Raw genomic sequence first — 16742 nt, forward strand, 5'->3', positions numbered from 1 at the left:
TTAGTCTGAGTCTCTGTGGGAACGAACTAGAAAGTATTCTATATTACTTGCGAACGCGTATACTTGCGTGAATATTAGTGCGTGATTTCGCCCTAACAAGTTTTTGGCGCCGCTGCCGGGGACTCGGCGTATTTGTTTAGTTTATGTACTTACCATCATTGGTCATTAGGACTCAGTGATTAGGATGTAGTAGTTAATTATTGTTTCCGGTTGTGTTTCAGGTACTTTAGCAAGCATTTATGCAAACTCGTTCTCATGCTCGCAAGAGGACTTTAGATACAGTTGAGGAGACAGACGAAGTTCTTGATATTCCGGAGAAGTTAGATTTTGAGGATTCGGATTCAGGAACTGAGCGAAAAGAACCAGTAAACATGGGAGATCGTATTGTTCAAGCTGATCCAGCTCTTATGGATTTTTCTCGGCCTAAAATTGATGACATTCAGTCAAGCATCCTTCATCCGGCTATTCAAGCTAACACCTTTGAAATCAAGCCGGGCACTATTCAGATGGTGCAGAATTCTGTTTCTTTTGGAGGAGCGGCAACTAAAGACCCCAACATGCACATAAGGAATTTTGTCGAGATCTGCAGCACTTTTAAGTATAATGGCGTGACTGATGAGGCTATCAAGTTGAGGCTTTTCCCATTCTCACTGAGGGACAAGGCTAAAGACTGGTTACATTCTGAACCAGCTGGGTCCATCACTACGTGGCAAGATCTTGCGCAAAAGTTTCTGGTGAAGTTTTATCCGATGGCAAAGACTGCTGCTATGAGGAGTGCTTTTACTCAGTTTGTGCAGCAACCTACAGAATCTATGTGCGAGGCTTGGGAACGCTACAAGGAAATGTTGAGAAAATGTCCACATCATGGAATGCCGGATTGGATGGTGATCACGGGTTTCTATAATGGTTTGGGGGCCCAATCTCGGCCCATGCTCGATGCAGCAGCTGGAGGCGCCTTATGGGCTAAAAGCTATACTGAGGCGTATAATCTTATAGAGACGATGGCTGCAAATGAGCATCAAAACTCAACTCAGAGGATGATGTCAGGCAAGGTAGCAGGTATTCTGGAAGTTGATGCAGCCACCGCTATTGTAGCCCAGCTCCAAGCGCTATCAATGAAGGTTGATTCTCTGGCTACATATGGAGTTAATCAAATAGCTATGGTTTGTGAGCTTTGTGCAGGTTCTCATGCTACGGATCAGTGTTCTCTTGTCAACGAATCTGTTCAGTATGTGAATAATTATCAGCGACAACAGCAGCCTGTGCCAGCGACCTATCTTCCTAACAACAGAAATCATCCAAATTTCAGCTGGGGGAATAATCAGAATGTTATTCAGCCACCATATCAGCAAGGAGTGAGTAAACAGTTTAACCCACCTGGATTCCAGCAACCACAGCAGTATGCTACAAGGCAATCATATCCTCAACAGGGAAGTACAGCTGCACCTACTAGTGCTGATTTTGAGGAACTTAAGCTATTATGCAAGAGTCAGGCGGTTTCTATCAAGACCTTGGAAAATCAAATCGGTCAATTAGCCAATGCAGTGCTCAATCGTCAACCTGGCACCCTTCCCAGTGACACGGAAGTACCAGGCAGGAAGGAAGCTAAAGAGCAAGTCCAGGCTATTACCTTAAGGTCTGGAAAAGTTGCTGATGCTGAAAAGGCAAAAGAAGGAGAAGCTGAAATTAGAGATGAAGAATCTAAGCAAAAGGAGAAAGTGGTGGAACCAAGGAAGACTACTGTTGAACACACTCTGCCTGAGGCTAATACAGGGGAGAAACAGCTCTATCCTCCACCACCTTTTCCTAAAAGATTGTAGCAACAAAAGCTGGATAGACAGTTCGGGAAGTTTCTGGAGGTGTTCAAGAAACTTCACATCAATATACCTTTCGCTGAGGCTCTGGAGCAAATGCCTAGTTATGCGAAGTTTATGAAGAGTATTCTTTCAAGGAAGGTGAAACTGGATGACCTTGACACCGTTGCTCTCACGGAAGAATGCAGCGCTGTTCTGCAGCAAAAGTTACCACCAAAACTGAAAGATCCAGGAAGCTTCACCATTCCTTGCACCATTGGCAATCTGACCTTTGACAAGTGCCTTTGTGATTTGGAAGCAAGCATTAATCTGATGCCGTTGTCGATCTTTAAAAAGCTGCATCTGCTTGATCCAAAACCCACATACATGTCTCTATAATTGGCTGATCGTTCCATTACTTACCCAAGGGGCATAGTGGAGGATGTGCTCGTCAAGGTGGATAAGCTCTTCTTTCCTGCAGATTTTGTTATTCTGGATTTTGAGGAAGATAAGAAGATTCCCATAATCTTGGGAAGGCCTTTCTTGGCTACTGGTCGTACCTTGATAGATGTGCAAAAAGGTGAACTTACTATGTGGATACAAGATCAGGATGTGACCTTCAACGTATTCAAGGCAATGAAATTCCCTACAGAAGATGAGGAGTGCTTAAAACTGGATGTGATTGATTCTGCGGTTACTTCGGAACTCGATCGCATGCTAATGTCTGATGCATTGGAAAAGGCCTTAGTGGGGGATTTTGACAGCGATGATGAAGATGGCAACGAGCAATTACAATATCTGAACGCTTCTCCCTGGAAGCGAAAGCTGGGCATGCCGTTTGAATCTCTTGGTACTTCTGACCTTAAGAATGCTGAAGGAAAGCTCAAACCATCAATAGAGGAAGCACCTACCTTGGAGCTCAAGCCATTACCTGAACACTTGAGGTATGCTTTTTTAGGTGATTCATCTACATTACCTGTTATTATTTCATCTGACCTTTCAGGTAGTGAGGAAGACAAGCTCTTAAGGATTTTAAGAGAATTCAAATCGGCTATTGGATGGACCATAACAGACATCAAGGGGATAAGTCCTTCATATTGTATGCATAAAATTCTGCTAGAGGAAGGTAGTAAGCCAACTGTGGAACAGCAGCGAAGACTGAATCCCATCATGAAGGAGGTGGTGAAGAAAGAAATTCTGAAATGGGTGGATGCAGGCATCATTTATCCTATTTCTGACAGCTCGTGGGTGAGCCCCGTATAATGTGTACCTAAGAAAGGAGGTATCACTGTGGTCGCAAATGAAAAGAATGAGCTCATCCCCACTCGAACAGTTACAGGATGGAGAGTATGCATGGATTATAGAAAATTGAACAAAGCCACAAGGAAGGATCACTTCCCTCTTCCATTTATTGATCAGATGCTTGACAGGTTGGCGGGTCATGAGTATTTTTGTCTTCTGGATGGTTATTCAGGGTATAATCAGATTTGTATTGCACCAGAGGATCAGGAAAAGACTACCTTCACTTGTCCATTTGGCACGTTTGCTTTTCGCAGAGTTTCGTTTGGGTTATGTGGCACCCCAGCCACTTTTCAGAGATGTATGATGGCTATATTCTCTGACATGATTGGAAATAATGTCAAAGTGTTCATGGACGACTTCTCCGTCTTTGGACATTCATATGATGAATGTTTGAATAATCTGCGCGTCGTACTCAAAAGATGCGTGGAAACTAATTTGGTGCTCAATTGGGAGAAATGTCATTTTATGGTGCGTGAAGGCATTATTCTTGGGCATAAGGTCTCTAACAAGGGTCTGGAGGTGGACAAGGCCAAGGTGGGAGTCATTGAAAATCTTCCCCCACCTAATTCTGTGAAAGGAATTCGTAGTTTTCTTGGTCATGCGGGTTTTTATCGGCGATTCATCAAGGACTTTTCAAAGATATCTAAGCCGTTGTGCAATTTGCTTGAGAAAGATGTGCTTTTCAAATTTGATGATGAATGTTTGGCAGCATTCGAGACTCTCAAGAAGAGTTTGATCACTGCACCAGTTATTACAGCACCAGATTGGACAGAACCGTTTGAGATGATGTGTGATGTGAGTGATTATGCGGTAGGTGCAGTTCTGGGACAACGCAAGAAAAATCTCTTCCATGTGGACTACTATGCGAGTAAGACTTTAAATGGGGCCCAATTGAACTACACCACTACTGAGAAGGAGCTTTTGGCTATAGTCTTTGGTTTCGAGAAATTTCGATCTTATCTACTTGGTACGAAAGTAACAGTATTCACTGATCATGCGGCTATTCGTTATCTGGTTTCCAAGAAGGATTCGAAGCCGAGACTCATTCGTTGGGTGCTTTTACTTCAGGAATTTGAGTTAGAGATCAAGGATAGAAAAGGTACTGAAAATTAAGTAGCTGACCATCTCTCTAGGTTGGAGAATCCCGATTCTACTTCACAAGATAGGACGTTAATCAATGAATCTTTTCCGGATGAGCAGTTGTTCACAGTTCAGGAGGAAGAACCATGGTTTGCAGATATTGTAAACTATCTCGTGAGCAATGTAATGCCTCCTAATTTGACAGCCGCTCAAAAGAAGAAATTTCTGCATGAGGTGAAGTGGTATATGTGGGATGAACCATATTTGTTTAGACAGGGAGCTGACCAGATCATCAGGAGATGTATCCCGTTCTGTGAGACGGAAGGGATATTACGAGACTGCCATTCCACGGTTTATGGTGGACACTATGGTGGTGAGAAGACGGCACCTCGTATTCTGCAAGCAAGTTTTTTTTGGCCTACTTTGTTCAAGGATGCTCATCAGTTTGTTTTGAGGTGTGATCGTTGCCAAAGAGTGGGAAATTTGACAAGGAAGGATGAGATGCCATTAAATGTGATGCTTGAAGTCGAGGTCTTTGATGTTTGGGGAATCGATTTTATGGGGCCTTTTATCTCGTCTTGCAATAATCAGTACATCTTGCTGGCAGTCGATTATGTCTCAAAATGGGTCGAAGTTAAAGCTTTACCGACAAATGATGCAAAGGTAGTGCTAAATTTTCTTCATAAGCAAATTTTCACAAGGTTTGGAACACCTCGGGTAATCATAAGTGATGAAGGATCGCATTTCTGCAACCGTAAGTTCACTTCCATGATGCAGCGTTATAATGTGAATCATCGAGTAGCTACTGCCTATCATCCGCAAACAAATGGTCAAGCGGAAGTGTCTAACAGAGAGATAAAGCACATTCTAGAGAAGGTTGTTTGTCCGTCAAGGAAGGATTGGTCTTTAAAGCTCGATGAAGCTGTTTGGGCTTACAGAACAGCATACAAAACTCCACTTTGTATGTCCCCGTTTCAGTTGGTGTACGGTAAGGGATGTCATCTACCTGCGGAGCTTGAGCATAAGGCCTACTGGTCATTGAAAAAGTTGAACCTGGATTTAGATGCAGCTGGTAAGAAAAGAATGTTTTAGCTTAATGAACTTGATGAATTTCGACTTCAAGCGTACGAGAATAACAAAATGTATAAGGAAAAGGTGAAGAGGTGGCACGATAGGAAGCTACATCCTAAGTTATTTGTGCCGGGGCAACAAGTTCTCTTATTCAACTCTCGGCTCCGACTTTTTCCAGGGAAGTTGAAATCGAGGTGGTCTGGGCCTTTTATTGTCAAAACTGTGTTTCCGCATGGAGCGGTGGAAATTTTTGAGAATGATCCGGACCAAGCATTTAAGGTTAACGGTCAGCGTTTGAAGCACTACTATGGGGACATGGCAAACCGAGAAGTGGTTAGTGCCATTTTGTTGACTACTTGAGAAGGGTACGCAACGTCAAGCTAATGACGAAAAAGAAGCGCTGCGTGGGAGGTAACCCATGAATTGTTGTTACAGGAACCCTTAGAAGTTAATAACCTATCCAAAAACATAAAAAAATCAGAAAACAGGGGCTGAAAAAAAAAATTCCAGTGACCCCCTGAGAGCCCGCTCAGCTTTGCTGAGCGACCGCGCAGCAAGCTGAGCGCCCGCTCAGCTTTGCTGAGCGACCGCTCAGGGGTCGAGTACCAGAATTTTTTTTACAGTTTAGAAAAAAAAAACAAAAAAAAACAAAAAAACAAAAAAACACAAAAATCCATCACAACCCATAAACCCACGAATTCTTTTCCCATTACCCCATGATTTTATCCCTCAACCCCATTCCTAATCTAATTTAACCTACTCCACACCCTATATATACATACACCTATCCTACACATCTCCCACAAACTTCATGCCCTTAAACTCTCTCCCAAGCACCAAAACTCAGTTCTTACACACTTTTATTCACGAATCAATGGCACCCAAGAGAGCACGCACTATTGACAGCAGCAGCACAGTTCCTACTGCTGATTCATCGAGGGGTACTGCTGCAAGGCCTCGGTTAACTGACAGAGCTGCGGAGGAAGAGTACACTAGGCTTTTGGGGAAGCCGATTCTGAAAGAGAGAGGGTTTTTACCATCGGGGAGGGATGGTGAGTTGCTGCCCATGATTGCAGAGAAGGGGTGGATAGCTTTTTGTGAGTCACCCAAAGCGGTACCGATGAGCGTTGTTCGCGAGTTCTACGCGAACGCGAAGGCCGAAAAGAATGGGTTTTCTGTGGTCCGAGGGCTGACAGTTGATTATCACCCTGCGGCGATTCGCCGTGTGATTGGACAGCGAGAGAGGAAGCCCGAGGAAGAGAACTGGAATGAAAAGACTGCTAAGGATTTTGACTTGGATTTAATTTGTGCGACTCTCTGTCGACCAGGCACAGTTTGGACCTTCAGGACCGACACTAATGAGTATCGTCACTTTCCGGCGATCGCCATGAATAGGTATGCCCGTGCATGGAATGCATTTATTTGTGCTAATATTTCGCCTTCTTCGCATGCACACGAGGTCACAGTTGAGAGAGCACAGTTGTTGTGGGGAATTCTAAATGAGGAGTACTATGTGGACCTTGGTGAGTTTATCTACCAAGGAATTCTGAAGTTTTTGAGGGGAGCGAAGCATATGAACATCCCTTATGCATCCACGGTTACGAAGCTATGCCGAGCAGTGGGAGTGAACTGGCCGGCTCATGAGCAGTTGCAGTTGCCGGCAGCTCCGATTGATTCTGGGACGCTGAATGGGATGCAGGAGTGGACTGGTGGTGAGCCTGAGGAGCATGGGCTGGGTTATCATCTTCCAAGAGGGCGTCTAGCACGAGGTGCTACTATGGCTAGGCCAAGGCGTGATGAGGCTGGTTCTTCGAGAGCTCAGGAGGGTGTTGGGTTGGCTGATGCTCAGTATAGGAGGCTTTCACGGTGGATGGATGCCATGTATGAGACGCAGAGCAGGTTTGCTCAGGAGCTCACCCTTGCATTAGGGACTGCTTTTCGGGGCCTTGGAGCTGATATCCAGTGACCAGTTTTTGTTGAGGACTCTGCATACCCGCCGCCTGATACTCCACCCACTGAGGGTGATGATGATGACTCCGAGTAGGTATACCCTGTGTTCCTTTCTACTACCTTCACTGAGGACAGTGAAGATTTTAAGTTTAGGGGTGGTAGTTAAGGAATATTGTGTGTGTGTCATATAGCTGCATATTCATGATAGCTTAGTTCATATAGTTGCATAATTTAGGCCATATAGTTTTTTTATATATATAGCTTTTATTGTTTATCATGTCACGTAGCTCATGCATTTGCCATGATCCCTTTTGCGATGATTGATCGACTGAATTGTGATATTGATGCGAGTGTAGTGATAGCATTAAAGTGATATTAAGTCGTGTAGGTTGATATGCATGCTAGAAACACTTGAAATTCCACTAAGTCTTAGAGGATGCGTAAGGGCTAGATTGTTGTTATGATTTGGTTATTTTCGAGGTCAATCTATTTATTATGCTTAGAATTCGATAATAAGTTCTTAGTGATAAAGGCATGAAAAAGAAAAAATTTGGAGAAAAAAAAATGGAATTTGTTGCTAGTTGTGGCTAGGCGTCAAATGGCTAGTAGTCGGCTCGCATATGGTGCGAGTAGTCTAGGGTTGAGCAAGATGGAGCGAAACGCACTTGCTCAGAAGTTATAAAAAAAATTAGTTTATGCATAATTGATCAAGAGTGGGCTCTTTGGTATTCGAGTTATTAAGTTCTTAGGGGACTTTGTGCCTAGTGACCTAAGGCTTTTAGAGTCTGGGATCCGCTAACCTAACGCTCGTTACATGGATACCACTGTATAAGTCTTTTGTGGACCTCACTCATTGCACGGTCAAATAAGCATTTGTGTTGTGAATAAAAAGCACGATTCCATAATAAGCTCCAGAATTCTTGTAGTGTTGTATATCACTTTGTGCCTAGAATTTTTATTCTTTGTATAATCATGTGATTGCCTTGAGGATAGTCGAGTCATAATAATTGGTCTAGTTCCGAAGCATATCTGTTAAGCATTTGCACACACCACGTTTCTGGATGTATGTCCGTTTACATGAGTTTATTGATCTTTAGTTGTCTAACTGCATTTGTTGAGAAGTTACAATTTGGTTGGTTAATCGTAGTAAGGGGGATCGCTGCATTTTCATATAGATTGCATTCATGCATGTGTTATATTTGTTTTTGAGTCGGTGACGCTTGAGGACAAGCATCGATTTAAGTTTGGGGGTGTGATAAGTGGTATTTTATACCACTTAGAGCGTCTTAAAATGGCTTAAATTGGTGTCTTGAAATCAAGTATTTTGTGTATTTGATGCGTTTTTCTAGTGTTTATGCATTTCAGGGTATTAGTTGCATTTCGGGGGAGGAATCATCAAGAATAAGTCGTGGCATGTGTTCACCATTGCGAGAGGAAAGAAACGGGCAGATTACGGCGAACAAATGGAGCAAAATCAGATTTTTTCCAGTAGAGGTCTGAGCGCCCGCTCAGCATTGCTGAGCGGCCGCGCAGGGTCGGGGGAAAAAATATATAATTTCAGGACTTCTACTTCTGTTTGGTTTCCACTTCTATGTAATCTGAGTTTTATGGGACTATTATATAAGTAGATTTGAGACGTTTTCACAAGTGTGGATTGAAGAAGATCGTGTTTTTACGCAAGGAGCGAAGGAGATAAGGAAGAAGACCGATTTAGCACACCGCAACGAAGAGGAAGCATATTTTCTTGTGATTCTTGTTTCGTTGTAACGTTGGATGCTAGTTTTCTTACTTTGAACTTATTTACTCTTGTGACGTACTCTGTTTTAATATAATTAGTTAAGTTATTATTTTCTTGTGTTTGTTTATCATGATTTCATATGAACCATGATGACGATAAGTGCTATTATGGGCTAATCGTGATCATGGGGTTGCAACGGATTTATTATGGAATTCTTTAGTAATTGTTTAATACTTTAGTGTGTGATGATTGTATGATATCTAGTATTGGTTGTGCGTATTCGTCTTATGTGCGTCGCGAACATATAAGATAGGGTATTAATCTCTTGTGAAGCGACGGTGGATCTTGAGATTTAGAACTTTCCATGCTAGCATAGGTTCATGTACGTTGTGCATGATTAGTGGGTAACTCTAAAAGTTTTATTTGCCCTATGTAATCAAAAGGAATAACTTGTGCTTAAATCGTTGTGTTGTCAATTTCTGTAGACATATAGGAACTCAACATAATTGATGACTATTCAACTTCTATCTTAATTGTGGATGTTTGGTAGAATGGTATTAGTACAATGAAAGTTGGCTTTTATCAGTTTCGTGTTATTCGAGTAATATCATCACTGTCATATGCTAAAGGTAATAACAATGACTATTGAAGGAAGTAGTAATGAATTTGTGATCTCATGAGTGTTTTATTATTGATAATTTGAAGTGTTAAGTAAGTGATTAATTAAGCAGTTAATTGTAGTTAATATTTAATCAACAATCTTAAGTGTTAGTGTCTTAACATTGAGAAGTAATCATACATTGGTGAGTGAGTTTAATTAGACAATAATTTAGTCTGAGTCTCTGTGGGAACGAACTAGAAAGTATTTTATATTACTTGCGAACGCGTATACTTGCGTGAATATTAGTGCGTGATTTCGCCCTAACAGTGTGTACCAATCCTAGCAAATCTGCAGCCCTCTCTCCATGTCCACTAAATGGAGATTTGGTCATTTTACCCAATAGACAAGACTCGCATATAGGATATGATTCAAAATCAAAGGGGTCAAGTAACCCTTCCTTATGCAATGTCCGCAGTCTATTTTCACTAATATGATCAAGTCTGCAGTGCCACAAGAAAGTGAGATTTTCATCATCCCTTTTTATTTTATTAGTTTGTTCAATCTGAAGTAAATTATACTCTACGTCACATACATACAGACCATTATTTAAAGTACCACGTCCATAAAGAACATTATCTCTAAGAATAGAACATTCATTATTCTTTATAATAAATGAAAAACCATCCAAATCCAACATAGGAATAGAAACAATATTCCTCACAATAGAGGGAACAAAATAACAATTATTTAAAATAATAGTCTTGCCCGTAGGCATATGTAAACTAAATGATCCTACAGATATGGCGGCGACCCTTGCTCCATTGCCCATACGTAGAATCACCTCATCTTCTTCAAGAGTCCTACTTCCCTTTAGTCCCTGCAACGAATTGCAAATATGAGAACCACAGGTGGTATCTAATACCCAAGTAGAAATTTGACTTAGTGACATATTAACTTCGATCATGAACATACCTGAATCAGAAGCGGTAGTCTCACTACCCTTCTTCTTCTTCAATTCTGCAAGGTAAACCTTGCATTTCCTCTTCCAGTGCCCCCACCTTGTTACAGTGAAAGCAAACAGCTTTGCTCTTGGGGTCTTCAGTTTTTGGTGGAACCGGCTTTTTCTCACCTACTTTCTTCTTCTTGGAAGGGTTCTTCTTCCTTTTCTTAGGATTGGAACCTTCACCAAATAGAAGAACTGAACTCTTCTTAGGGGGGAAATTCGATTCCGCAGTCTTCAACATGTTGTGGAGTTCAGGCAGGCTGACATCCAGCTTATTCATGTGAAAGTTCACAACAAACTGCGAGAACGAACTCAGAAGTGATTGCAAGACCAAGTCTTGGCTCAGCTCCCCATCCATGGCAAAACCAAGTTGTCCAAGATGTTCAATCAAATTGATCATCTTAAGTACACGGTCATTCACAGATGATCTCTCAGACATCCTACAACCGAACAGCTCATTCGATATCTCATATCGAGCTGTCCTCCCTGCCACATCATACAACTCTTGTAGATGCATAAGGATAGTGTGAGCATCCATATGCTCATGTTGCTTCTGTAGCTCAATGTTCATGGAAGCTAGCATGATGCATTGAGCAACATTTGCATCATCTATCCACTTACGATACACAATATGTTCATCATTATGTGCATTGCTAGCAGGTACAGTAGGTTTAGGTGAGTCAAGCACATATTCCAGCTTCTCAACCCTGAGAACAATTCTCAAGTTTCGAAGCCAGTCAGCAAAATTAGGACCGGTCAACTTGTGAGCATCTAGTATACTCCGGAGTGATAGTGCAGAAGACATAACGAATATAGTAAATCTGTAAATGATGAACACATAACAACACTTAGAAAATATTCAATTTCATTTCAAAACACTATATGAATTGGGTATTTATTCATAAGTGGCTCCCACTAGTTTATCTAATTTATACAACCCCTAAGTGAAAATTAAGCATTCATAATGCTAGTGGGAATAGGGATCCTACATTCCATCACACAACCTCTGCTGTAGCACGAAACGTCATGTGATGTTCAATAGGCAGACAACTCTTGTCAATTACATCTTATGTTATTCCCTAATAAAACTTTAGCCTCTTGAATAATTGATTCACGGCTGTAGCACGACAAACTCAATATTCTAAGTCAAGTCTAACCCAACATTTCGTACAATTGAATCAGTCTCCAACGGCCCATTGCTGTAGCATGTAACGACCTTTAGATTCTAATTCAATGTACACATCTTTATGTAATAGAAAAGTATTTCTTATTTCGAAATCAAAGCCCTCGATTGTAGCACAAAACGACAATGATTTAAAAATAAGAACTACTCTCTACCATGTTGGAAGGCTTTGACCGACACAAACCCGTTGTGTCATTGGCCAATTACTACTTGATATTATTTAATTTTAGAGGGATTATATTATGTTACAATCATAATCATATTATAAAGAGATTCTTCCTTTTAAATTAAATATTTCAAATCAATAATCGATAATCAGATGATTCCCAGATCGGGGGGAGCATTGTCAAGAGGCGTCACTTAATACCCCTTTCTTACAGATAGAAATCTGCTTTTGACAGAATCATCCTTTCTCTCAATATTGAAAATTCATATCTAATTACATGTTTCATAAACACAAGAATCTCATGATTGTATTCATAATATTATTGTTAAGGCAAGAAACGATTCATATTCTAGATTTTCTAGAGCACGCCTTATATTGATTTAAGTTCACCTAAATCTATCATCGCATGGTAAACATAGGCATATATCTCATATATAAAATTAAATAAACAAGTAAATGTAAAGTGCAATAAAGTAAATGTGTTTGGTTATGGCCCCATCCTATGTGATCTTTATCAAGCTCATGATAAAGATCAAGGTCAATCTAATATGGTGATGGAAATAAATACAACTACTTATTACATAAGTCTTCTTCTTTGTTTAGACTTCTTGTATGCCTCGTCTTCTTCTTTGTATCACCTCCATTGGATAGCCTTCTTGAGTCTTCAATTACATTACATGATTGAAAGTAAAACTAATCTAATGAACTTACAAGAATAACTCGAGTTATATTCGAGATTTATGATTACAAAGATTGACGACATGCAAGTCGTATTTAAAACCAAAACCAAAACCATTACACTAAGGTCGAAAGGATATAACCATCCACCATGCTCATACAACACATAAAAGCATGTTAAAACACATAATCTGATCTTAACATATCATATTATCCATGATCTAATCAGAAAAAAAATATATGACAAAAATCAGAAAAATCAAAATCAAATTAGAAAAACATGAATCACTGTTTACGGGCAGTAAACGACGTCAAACGCCTTACAGACGAGTGGTTAATAGCTTTAGCTATCAGTTTTGTTCAGACGCTCGTTTAACTATGGAATAAGGTATTCGTTTGCGTAAATCGGACACCAGACCCAGATTTCAGCAAATCTGCAGCAGCCAATTCAGAATCCGTATCTAATATGATTCTCATAATTAGAACAAACATAAATCATGTATATATCAGTATATATACAGATTACATAATCATCTTATGATTATACAACTCACATGAATATCATATATTCAAAACCATACATATATAAGCATATTATATCAACATCAAATCATGGCGAATCACGTACATGCTCCTATATCGAAAACAGTTAAACACATAAACGAATTAAAAACTTTTCGCAATTCGCTCTGATGCCATTGAAGGGTTTTTAGCACATAAACGCAACGAAAACGTAAATTTAAATCTTAAAAAAAAACCGAAACCCTCCGCAGGATCCATGCGAAAAATAATATTTAATTCGTAGTTCAGTATGTTTACTTTAAGAAGCTTTACGTTAAAGGAAAGATGGAGGTCTTTAATAGCGATCCAAGAACAATGAGCGGAGATCCCTAGCAGCTGCTCTTCAAGTGTGAAGCACTCCACCGGTATCCACCAAGAGATCAATGTAATGAAGGAGGAAGAGGTTGAGAGAATTAGTTGTCTCCCTCTACTTCTACTTTAGAATTAGGGTTTTTATTTGGGTTAAGGCAAATAGGGTTTATAATAGTATATTTATAGGCAAAATTTTCAGCTGAAAATTTTCCATAAAATATTATTATTATTAACCCTTTAATTGATTATTCTTATTATCCAATTAACTAATAATTAAAACACCTTTCAATCATTAATCCCTTTTCTAAAAACTTTAGAAAAATAATTCTCTCACTTGATTTAATTTCCAAAATTAAATTCTTAATTAATAATATTAAGAACTTTTCTTAATTAATTTATAATTAATTAAATCTCATTTAATCAATGTTAGGTCCCAATTTGTTTGTAGAAGGGGGGGTTGAATACAAACAGTACCGAATAATCGAATAAATGCGGAATAAAAAATGTGAAACAAAATTCAAGTTAAATAAAAATATTATTAAACTTGAAAGGTGTTACAACAACTGTATCGATTACAAGGTATTAATCTCAAATCAATTATCACAAATCTAGAATAAATTCGACATGAACTTTTTCTATTTTTGCAATAATTAGAATCAAATGCTAAACGCGATTTGAGATTAAGTTCTAGGGATTTTGATCCGCTAGATTGTTACACAAGAACAAGATAAAGATTTCTAGTTGATTGGATTTAACTTTGTAATCTAGAAATTGATCTTTGAAATAAGCAGATGAAAAATGAAATATTTGTTGCGGCTGCTGTGTTCTTGTTTTTTTGACTTGTGTATTGGATGATTGAGTTGTAGTGAACTACTGCTTGTCTGCTTCTTTTTAATCAACAGAATAGAATTGACCTGGCAAGACAATCCTGAGCTCAGCAAGACAATCGGTAGGACTATCCTTAGAACTAGCAAGACAATCAGAATGAACTAGCAAGACTTTCGGTATGACAATCAATTGTCATACCGATTGTCATAGTAGTTCAAGCAGATTGTTTTTGCTGAATTAATAAGTGATTTTAATCTAATAATAATTCTGGTAAGACAATCAACTGAATTAGCATGACTTTCGGTATGACTATTGATTGTCATACCGATTGTCATACTAATACACTCAGTTGTCTTTTTGGAATTAAAACAGATTTTAACCAATTAAAAATTCTGAAAATTCTAGATATTAATTCAGAATTAATTAATCAATTAATTTAATTAATCAATAAATTAATCTTTGCAGATATAATTTATTTTCTTAATTAAATTATATGACTTAATTAATTAATAGAGAATTAATACTAATCCTGAGCAGCAACCAATCTTCTGAATATCTTCTGAAAATCATTGAAATTATGAATCAATTCCACCACTTCAATGTTGACACTCGATGTACTGTCTGGTTCATGAGTGACTAACTTCCGTGACGTTTCTTCATGTCTTGACTTTGATACTCTGATTTTCTTCAGATTAAATCCTTGTAATAAATGATACTCTGACGAGATCTCTGTCACTTGATTAAATCCACGATCTTGATTTATATCACTGAGGCATGATCAACTTCTTGAACTTCTTCCAGTGAATTAACTCCTCAAGTCTGTAGATGAACCTTGTTTCTGAATCCTTTGACAGATATTACTTTGCGAGATCTCTCTGACGGTCGATCCACTATTTACTTATTACATTCTTATTTGAGTTGAGTTGAATCCTCGAATATACAAATAGGCTATGACATATGACTTACAATCTCCCCCTATTTGTTTGTTAGACAATAACACACAAATACCTAGAGGATAACTCAACTAACAAATAAGAAAAAGATATAAACATACATGCAAAGTAAATAGCAGAAAAGTTCTGGATGAGATTTAACATTTTCCAGATTCCAAGTAGATGTTCCTCTAGACTGAACATATCTTCAAGTAGTTCCATCTTCATTTGTACAACCACATTTCCTGTTGAGAAGCCCATATCTCTTGCTTCTCCCCTATGAGAATCAACTGATTAAAGAAGATCACCTTCGTTTTACCACCTCTCCCGTACAATAGGATCCGCAAATAAAAACCAATGGTACTCCCCTAACAGCTTCTTCCCTTACTAGGAAATCACCTTGTGTTTACCACCTCTCCCGTACAATAGGATCCGTAGTTAGAAACAACAATGGTGTGGTGTAGTGTACATTTTTAGGATCTTTTTCTTCCTTCCCGCTATTTCTCCCCCTTAGTTGAGGAATCCTCCAAACTATTTCTTAAGCTTTTATCTCCCCCTTAAAGAAGGAATGTATGCCGTCGTCTGAAGGAGTTCTCATATTTCACTTGGATGGAAAAGAAATAACAAGTAGTTTCTCTTTCTACCTCACTGTGAGTGTGTGATTCTGTTTAGTGTACCTCACATGTGTTTCACTCTTCTCTCCACTCGTGTTTACACTCATTCTCACAAGTGTATCACTCTTCTCTCATAGCTCCATAATCCAGCTGTACCTGCAAGGAAAATCACCTTAGCCATCCTTAAGGAGGTCACAGGTGGTGCAATGGGAGTTCGCAAATCCCCATCCTTGTTAAACTCGTCAGATGAATCTGAGTCATAATCTACAAGTTGCTAGTTTCCCTTTTAGGGTTCCAGATTTGAATTCTGGGAAGGTAAACAATGATCCAACGAATTTAGCATAAAGATCAAGGTTCCCTTCTAATATCTGTGAAGACATTTCCTTGTGACTTATCAGGTAATATCTGAATCATTGTCAACAAGTTGCCGATCTGCACCTATGTCAGATCCACTATCCGCAGATGCATCCAGGGGATTTAAGCCTGGGGAGGTAGACACTGACCACTGACATATGGCTTTTGGATCAGTATCCTCTCCTAACACCTGTAAAGGCAATTGGTCCACTAACGAACCTTGAACAATCGAATCTGACCTTAAAATGGTCGAAACTCTTGTTTCCGTCAACTCATCCTTTGTGTGTGTAACCTCTCCTTGTGCATCAAGAATTGATTATGTTTGAAGTGGTGACACTACATCGGATACCTTGGCCGACAGGCAAAATTCAATAGACTCACCCTGTTGAGAGAATGAATCTAGTAACTGTTTTTGTGCCTTTTCAGCCATTACATCTTTTTGAGAAGATGTATGGGGGCTAGCAGTTGTCTCGGTTTAAATACTACTCATCTATGTATGAGACAGAGCTACTGGGTTGACTACAGAACCTTCCTTATGTGGTGCACTAGGCACTATCTCCCTCACGCTCATTCATA

At 39.4% G+C, this 16742-nt stretch overlaps 1 non-coding gene across 1 annotated transcript; it reads right to left on the minus strand.

Moving 5' to 3' along the window:
• Positions 1 to 764: 764 nt before the first annotated feature.
• On the minus strand, positions 765 to 871 carry LOC141722165 (small nucleolar RNA R71). Its single transcript, XR_012575191.1, has one exon. It is a non-coding gene; the product is annotated as a small nucleolar RNA R71 (small nucleolar RNA).
• Between the last annotated feature and the right edge of the window lie 15871 nt (positions 872 to 16742).

The sequence above is a fragment of the Apium graveolens genome, chromosome 4, assembly GCF_009905375.1.
Source record: "Apium graveolens cultivar Ventura chromosome 4, ASM990537v1, whole genome shotgun sequence".
In the NCBI taxonomy this organism is placed as follows: Eukaryota; Viridiplantae; Streptophyta; class Magnoliopsida; order Apiales; family Apiaceae; genus Apium; species Apium graveolens.